We start from the raw sequence: 7,236 nt of genomic DNA on the forward strand, positions 1-7,236 counted from the left end.
GGTCCCGGTCCCCCGGGGCCTGGACCTGGGGCCCCTCATGTGGGGGTGGTGCCTGGGTGTCTGCTGGAGGCATGGAGGTCGGGACTGGGGGTGTGGGACGTTGTAGGGGGAGGCCTGGTCCGTGTGTGTCTGGGTCTGGGTGCTGGCCCAGTACGGGTCCCGGTCCCGGTCCCCCGGGGCCTGGACCTGGGGCCCCTCATGTGGGGGTGTTGCTGGGGGGTCTGCTGGAGGCATGGAGGCCGGCTCTGGGGGTGTGGGACGTTGTAGGGGGAGGCCTGGTCCGTGTGTGTCTGGGTCTGGGTGCTGGCCCAGTACGGGTCCCGGTCCCGGTCCCCCGGGGCCTGGACCTGGGGCCCCTCATGTGGGGGTGGTGCCTGGGTGTCTGCTGGAGGCATGGAGGTCGGGACTGGGGGTGTGGGACGTTGTAGGGGGAGGCCTGGTCCGTGTGTGTCTGGGTCTGGGTGCTGGCCCAGTACGGGTCCCGGTCCCGGTCCCCCGGGGCCTGGACCTGGGGCCCCTCATGTGGGGGTGGTGCCTGGGTGTCTGCTGGAGGCATGGAGGTCGGGACTGGGGGTGTGGGACGTTGTAGGGGGAGGCCTGGTCCGTGTGTGTCTGGGTCTGGGTGCTGGCCCAGTACGGGTCCCGGTCCCGGTCCCCCGGGGCCTGGACCTGGGGCCCCTCATGTGGGGGTGTTGCTGGGGGGTCTGCTGGAGGCATGGAGGCCGGCTCTGGGGGTGTGGGACGTTGTAGGGGGAGGCCTGGTCCGTGTGTGTCTGGGTCTGGGTGCTGGCCCAGTACGGGTCCCGGTCCCGGTCCCCCGGGGCCTGGACCTGGGGCCCCTCATGTGGGGGTGGTGCCTGGGTGTCTGCTGGAGGCATGGAGGTCGGGACTGGGGGTGTGGGACGTTGTAGGGGGAGGCCTGGTCCGTGTGTGTCTGGGTCTGGGTGCTGGCCCAGTACGGGTCCCGGTCCCGGTCCCCCGGGGCCTGGACCTGGGGCCCCTCATGTGGGGGTGTTGCTGGGGGGTCTGCTGGAGGCATGGAGGCCGGCTCTGGGGGTGTGGGACGTTGTAGGGGGAGGCCTGGTCCGTGTGTGTCTGGGTCTGGGTGCTGGCCCAGTACGGGTCCCGGTCCCGGTCCCCCGGGGCCTGGACCTGGGGCCCCTCATGTGGGGGTGGTGCCTGGGTGTCTGCTGGAGGCATGGAGGTCGGGACTGGGGGTGTGGGACGTTGTAGGGGGAGGCCTGGTCCGTGTGTGTCTGGGTCTGGGTGCTGGCCCAGTACGGGTCCCGGTCCCGGTCCCCCGGGGCCTGGACCTGGGGCCCCTCATGTGGGGGTGTTGCTGGGGGGTCTGCTGGAGGCATGGAGGCCGGCTCTGGGGGTGTGGGACGTTGTAGGGGGAGGCCTGGTCCGTGTGTGTCTGGGTCTGGGTGCTGGCCCAGTACGGGTCCCGGTCCCGGTCCCCCGGGGCCTGGACCTGGGGCCCCTCATGTGGGGGTGGTGCCTGGGTGTCTGCTGGAGGCATGGAGGTCGGGACTGGGGGTGTGGGACGTTGTAGGGGGAGGCCTGGTCCGTGTGTGTCTGGGTCTGGGTGCTGGCCCAGTACGGGTCCCGGTCCCGGTCCCCCGGGGCCTGGACCTGGGGCCCCTCATGTGGGGGTGTTGCTGGGGGGTCTGCTGGAGGCATGGAGGCCGGCTCTGGGGGTGTGGGACGTTGTAGGGGGAGGCCTGGTCCGTGTGTGTCTGGGTCTGGGTGCTGGCCCAGTACGGGTCCCGGTCCCGGTCCCCCGGGGCCTGGACCTGGGGCCCCTCATGTGGGGGTGGTGCCTGGGTGTCTGCTGGAGGCATGGAGGTCGGGACTGGGGGTGTGGGACGTTGTAGGGGGAGGCCTGGTCCGTGTGTGTCTGGGTCTGGGTGCTGGCCCAGTACGGGTCCCGGTCCCGGTCCCCCGGGGCCTGGACCTGGGGCCCCTCATGTGGGGGTGGTGCCTGGGTGTCTGCTGGAGGCATGGAGGTCGGGACTGGGGGTGTGGGACGTTGTAGGGGGAGGCCTGGTCCGTGTGTGTCTGGGTCTGGGTGCTGGCCCAGTACGGGTCCCGGTCCCGGTCCCCCGGGGCCTGGACCTGGGGCCCCTCATGTGGGGGTGTTGCTGGGGGGTCTGCTGGAGGCATGGAGGCCGGCTCTGGGGGTGTGGGACGTTGTAGGGGGAGGCCTGGTCCGTGTGTGTCTGGGTCTGGGTGCTGGCCCAGTACGGGTCCCGGTCCCGGTCCCCCGGGGCCTGGACCTGGGGCCCCTCATGTGGGGGTGTTGCTGGGGGGTCTGCTGGAGGCATGGAGGCCGGCTCTGGGGGTGTGGGACGTTGTAGGGGGAGGCCTGGTCCGTGTGTGTCTGGGTCTGGGTGCTGGCCCAGTACGGGTCCCGGTCCCGGTCCCCCGGGGCCTGGACCTGGGGCCCCTCATGTGGGGGTGGTGCCTGGGTGTCTGCTGGAGGCATGGAGGTCGGGACTGGGGGTGTGGGACGTTGTAGGGGGAGGCCTGGTCCGTGTGTGTCTGGGTCTGGGTGCTGGCCCAGTACGGGTCCCGGTCCCGGTCCCCCGGGGCCTGGACCTGGGGCCCCTCATGTGGGGGTGTTGCTGGGGGGTCTGCTGGAGGCATGGAGGCCGGCTCTGGGGGTGTGGGACGTTGTAGGGGGAGGCCTGGTCCGTGTGTGTCTGGGTCTGGGTGCTGGCCCAGTACGGGTCCCGGTCCCGGTCCCCCGGGGCCTGGACCTGGGGCCCCTCATGTGGGGGTGTTGCTGGGGGGTCTGCTGGAGGCATGGAGGCCGGCTCTGGGGGTGTGGGACGTTGTAGGGGGAGGCCTGGTCCGTGTGTGTCTGGGTCTGGGTGCTGGCCCAGTACGGGTCCCGGTCCCGGTCCCCCGGGGCCTGGACCTGGGGCCCCTCATGTGGGGGTGTTGCTGGGGGGTCTGCTGGAGGCATGGAGGTCGGGACTGGGGGTGTGGGACGTTGTAGGGGGAGGCCTGGTCCGTGTGTGTCTGGGTCTGGGTGCTGGCCCAGTACGGGTCCCGGTCCCGGTCCCCCGGGGCCTGGACCTGGGGCCCCTCATGTGGGGGTGGTGCCTGGGTGTCTGCTGGAGGCATGGAGGTCGGGACTGGGGGTGTGGGACGTTGTAGGGGGAGGCCTGGTCCGTGTGTGTCTGGGTCTGGGTGCTGGCCCAGTACGGGTCCCGGTCCCGGTCCCCCGGGGCCTGGACCTGGGGCCCCTCATGTGGGGGTGTTGCTGGGGGGTCTGCTGGAGGCATGGAGGTCGGGACTGGGGGTGTGGGACGTTGTAGGGGGAGGCCTGGTCCGTGTGTGTCTGGGTCTGGGTGCTGGCCCAGTACGGGTCCCGGTCCCGGTCCCCCGGGGCCTGGACCTGGGGCCCCTCATGTGGGGGTGTTGCTGGGGGGTCTGCTGGAGGCATGGAGGCCGGCTCTGGGGGTGTGGGACGTTGTAGGGGGAGGCCTGGTCCGTGTGTGTCTGGGTCTGGGTGCTGGCCCAGTACGGGTCCCGGTCCCGGTCCCCCGGGGCCTGGACCTGGGGCCCCTCATGTGGGGGTGTTGCTGGGGGGTCTGCTGGAGGCATGGAGGCCGGCTCTGGGGGTGTGGGACGTTGTAGGGGGAGGCCTGGTCCGTGTGTGTCTGGGTCTGGGTGCTGGCCCAGTACGGGTCCCGGTCCCGGTCCCCCGGGGCCTGGACCTGGGGCCCCTCATGTGGGGGTGGTGCCTGGGTGTCTGCTGGAGGCATGGAGGTCGGGACTGGGGGTGTGGGACGTTGTAGGGGGAGGCCTGGTCCGTGTGTGTCTGGGTCTGGGTGCTGGCCCAGTACGGGTCCCGGTCCCGGTCCCCCGGGGCCTGGACCTGGGGCCCCTCATGTGGGGGTGTTGCTGGGGGGTCTGCTGGAGGCATGGAGGCCGGCTCTGGGGGTGTGGGACGTTGTAGGGGGAGGCCTGGTCCGTGTGTGTCTGGGTCTGGGTGCTGGCCCAGTACGGGTCCCGGTCCCGGTCCCCCGGGGCCTGGACCTGGGGCCCCTCATGTGGGGGTGGTGCCTGGGTGTCTGCTGGAGGCATGGAGGTCGGGACTGGGGGTGTGGGACGTTGTAGGGGGAGGCCTGGTCCGTGTGTGTCTGGGTCTGGGTGCTGGCCCAGTACGGGTCCCGGTCCCGGTCCCCCGGGGCCTGGACCTGGGGCCCCTCATGTGGGGGTGTTGCTGGGGGGTCTGCTGGAGGCATGGAGGCCGGCTGGGCTGTGGGGCTGTGTGGACGTTGTAGGGGGAGGCCTGGTCCGTGTGTGTCTGGGTCTGGGTGCTGGCCCAGTACGGGTCCCCGGTCCCGGGTCCCCCGGGGCCTGGACCTGGGGCCCCTCATGTGGGGGTGGTGCCTGGGTGTCTGCTGGAGGCATGGAGGTCGGGACTGGGGGGGTGTGGGACGTTGTAGGGGGAGGCCTGGTCCGTGTGTGTCTGGGTCTGGGTGCTGGCCCAGTACGGGTCCCGGTCCCGGTCCCCCGGGGCCTGGACCTGGGGCCCCTCATGTGGGGGGTGTTGCTGGGGGGTCTGCTGGAGGCATGGAGGCCGGCTCTGGGGGTGTGGGACGTTGTAGGGGGAGGCCTGGTCCGTGTGTGTCTGGGTCTGGGTGCTGGCCCAGTACGGGTCCCGGTCCCGGTCCCCCGGGGCCTGGACCTGGGGCCCCTCATGTGGGGGGTGGTGCCTGGGTGTCTGCTGGAGGCATGGAGGTCGGGACTGGGGGTGTGGGACGTTGTAGGGGGGAGGCCTGGTCCGTGTGTGTCTGGGTCTGGGTGCTGGCCCCAGTACGGGTCCGGTCCCGGTCCCCCGGGGCCTGGACCTGGGGGCCCCTCATGTGGGGGGTGGTTGGCCCTTGGGGGGTCTGCTGGAGGCATGGAGGTCGGGACTGGGGGTGTGGGACGTTGTAGGGGGAGGCCTGGTCCGTGTGTGTCTGGGTCTGGGTGCTGGCCCAGTACGGGTCCCCGGTCCCCGGTCCCCCGGGGCCTGGACCTGGGGCCCCTCATGTGGGGGTGTTGCTGGGGGGTGACTGGGGGTGTGGGACGTTGTAGGGGGAGGCCTGGTCCGTGTGTGTCTGGGTCTGGGTGCTGGCCCAGTACGGGTCCCGGTCCCGGTCCCCCGGGGCCTGGACCTGGGGCCCCTCATGTGGGGGTGTTGCTGGGGGGTCTGCTGGAGGCATGGAGGCCGGCTCTGGGGGTGTGGGACGTTGTAGGGGGAGGCCTGGTCCGTGTGTGTCTGGGTCTGGGTGCTGGCCCAGTACGGGTCCCGGTCCCGGTCCCCCGGGGCCTGGACCTGGGGCCCCTCATGTGGGGGTGTTGCTGGGGGGTCTGCTGGAGGCATGGAGGTCGGGACTGGGGGTGTGGGACGTTGTAGGGGGAGGCCTGGTCCGTGTGTGTCTGGGTCTGGGTGCTGGCCCAGTACGGGTCCCGGTCCCGGTCCCCCGGGGCCTGGACCTGGGGCCCCTCATGTGGGGGTGTTGCTGGGGGGTCTGCTGGAGGCATGGAGGCCGGCTCTGGGGGTGTGGGACGTTGTAGGGGGAGGCCTGGTCCGTGTGTGTCTGGGTCTGGGTGCTGGCCCAGTACGGGTCCCGGTCCCGGTCCCCCGGGGCCTGGACCTGGGGCCCCTCATGTGGGGGTGTTGCTGGGGGGTCTGCTGGAGGCATGGAGGCCGGCTCTGGGGGTGTGGGACGTTGTAGGGGGAGGCCTGGTCCGTGTGTGTCTGGGTCTGGGTGCTGGCCCAGTACGGGTCCCGGTCCCGGTCCCCCGGGGCCTGGACCTGGGGCCCCTCATGTGGGGGTGGTGCCTGGGTGTCTGCTGGAGGCATGGAGGTCGGGACTGGGGGTGTGGGACGTTGTAGGGGGAGGCCTGGTCCGTGTGTGTCTGGGTCTGGGTGCTGGCCCAGTACGGGTCCCGGTCCCGGTCCCCCGGGGCCTGGACCTGGGGCCCCTCATGTGGGGGTGTTGCTGGGGGGTCTGCTGGAGGCATGGAGGCCGGCTCTGGGGGTGTGGGACGTTGTAGGGGGAGGCCTGGTCCGTGTGTGTCTGGGTCTGGGTGCTGGCCCAGTACGGGTCCCGGTCCCGGTCCCCCGGGGCCTGGACCTGGGGCCCCTCATGTGGGGGTGGTGCCTGGGTGTCTGCTGGAGGCATGGAGGTCGGGACTGGGGGTGTGGGACGTTGTAGGGGGAGGCCTGGTCCGTGTGTGTCTGGGTCTGGGTGCTGGCCCAGTACGGGTCCCGGTCCCGGTCCCCCGGGGCCTGGACCTGGGGCCCCTCATGTGGGGGTGTTGCTGGGGGGTCTGCTGGAGGCATGGAGGCCGGCTCTGGGGGTGTGGGACGTTGTAGGGGGAGGCCTGGTCCGTGTGTGTCTGGGTCTGGGTGCTGGCCCAGTACGGGTCCCGGTCCCGGTCCCCCGGGGCCTGGACCTGGGGCCCCTCATGTGGGGGTGGTGCCTGGGTGTCTGCTGGAGGCATGGAGGTCGGGACTGGGGGTGTGGGACGTTGTAGGGGGAGGCCTGGTCCGTGTGTGTCTGGGTCTGGGTGCTGGCCCAGTACGGGTCCCGGTCCCGGTCCCCCGGGGCCTGGACCTGGGGCCCCTCATGTGGGGGTGTTGCTGGGGGGTCTGCTGGAGGCATGGAGGCCGGCTCTGGGGGTGTGGGACGTTGTAGGGGGAGGCCTGGTCCGTGTGTGTCTGGGTCTGGGTGCTGGCCCAGTACGGGTCCCGGTCCCGGTCCCCCGGGGCCTGGACCTGGGGCCCCTCATGTGGGGGTGGTGCCTGGGTGTCTGCTGGAGGCATGGAGGTCGGGACTGGGGGTGTGGGACGTTGTAGGGGGAGGCCTGGTCCGTGTGTGTCTGAGGAAAAAAAGAAAGAAAAAAGAGGCAAAAACCACTTCAAGTCTTGTGGACCCTCCAGGGGACCAGGACCACGTCCTGTGGCAGGCCCAGAGAGTCCACCATCCCGGACTGGCAAGAACATCAAGTCCCCCTGAGCCTGGATGAACTAAAGAAACCACAAAGTCCATTTAAACTACCATGGGACGTGTTTTGGAAATTTAACAGAGTCTTTTCTGTAAATCTCCTAAAACGCAACCCATGGTGCACTAACTCTGGGACTCTGTCTGATTTTGAGAAAAAGAGAGAATCGAAAATCAGACAGAGTCTTTTCTCCGTGGTCTACCAGGGGCAGCTTTTAGTATA

The sequence above is a fragment of the Micromesistius poutassou genome (assembly GCF_964030765.1).
Source record: "Micromesistius poutassou genome assembly, contig: SCAFFOLD_3348, whole genome shotgun sequence".
In the NCBI taxonomy this organism is placed as follows: Eukaryota; Metazoa; Chordata; class Actinopteri; order Gadiformes; family Gadidae; genus Micromesistius; species Micromesistius poutassou.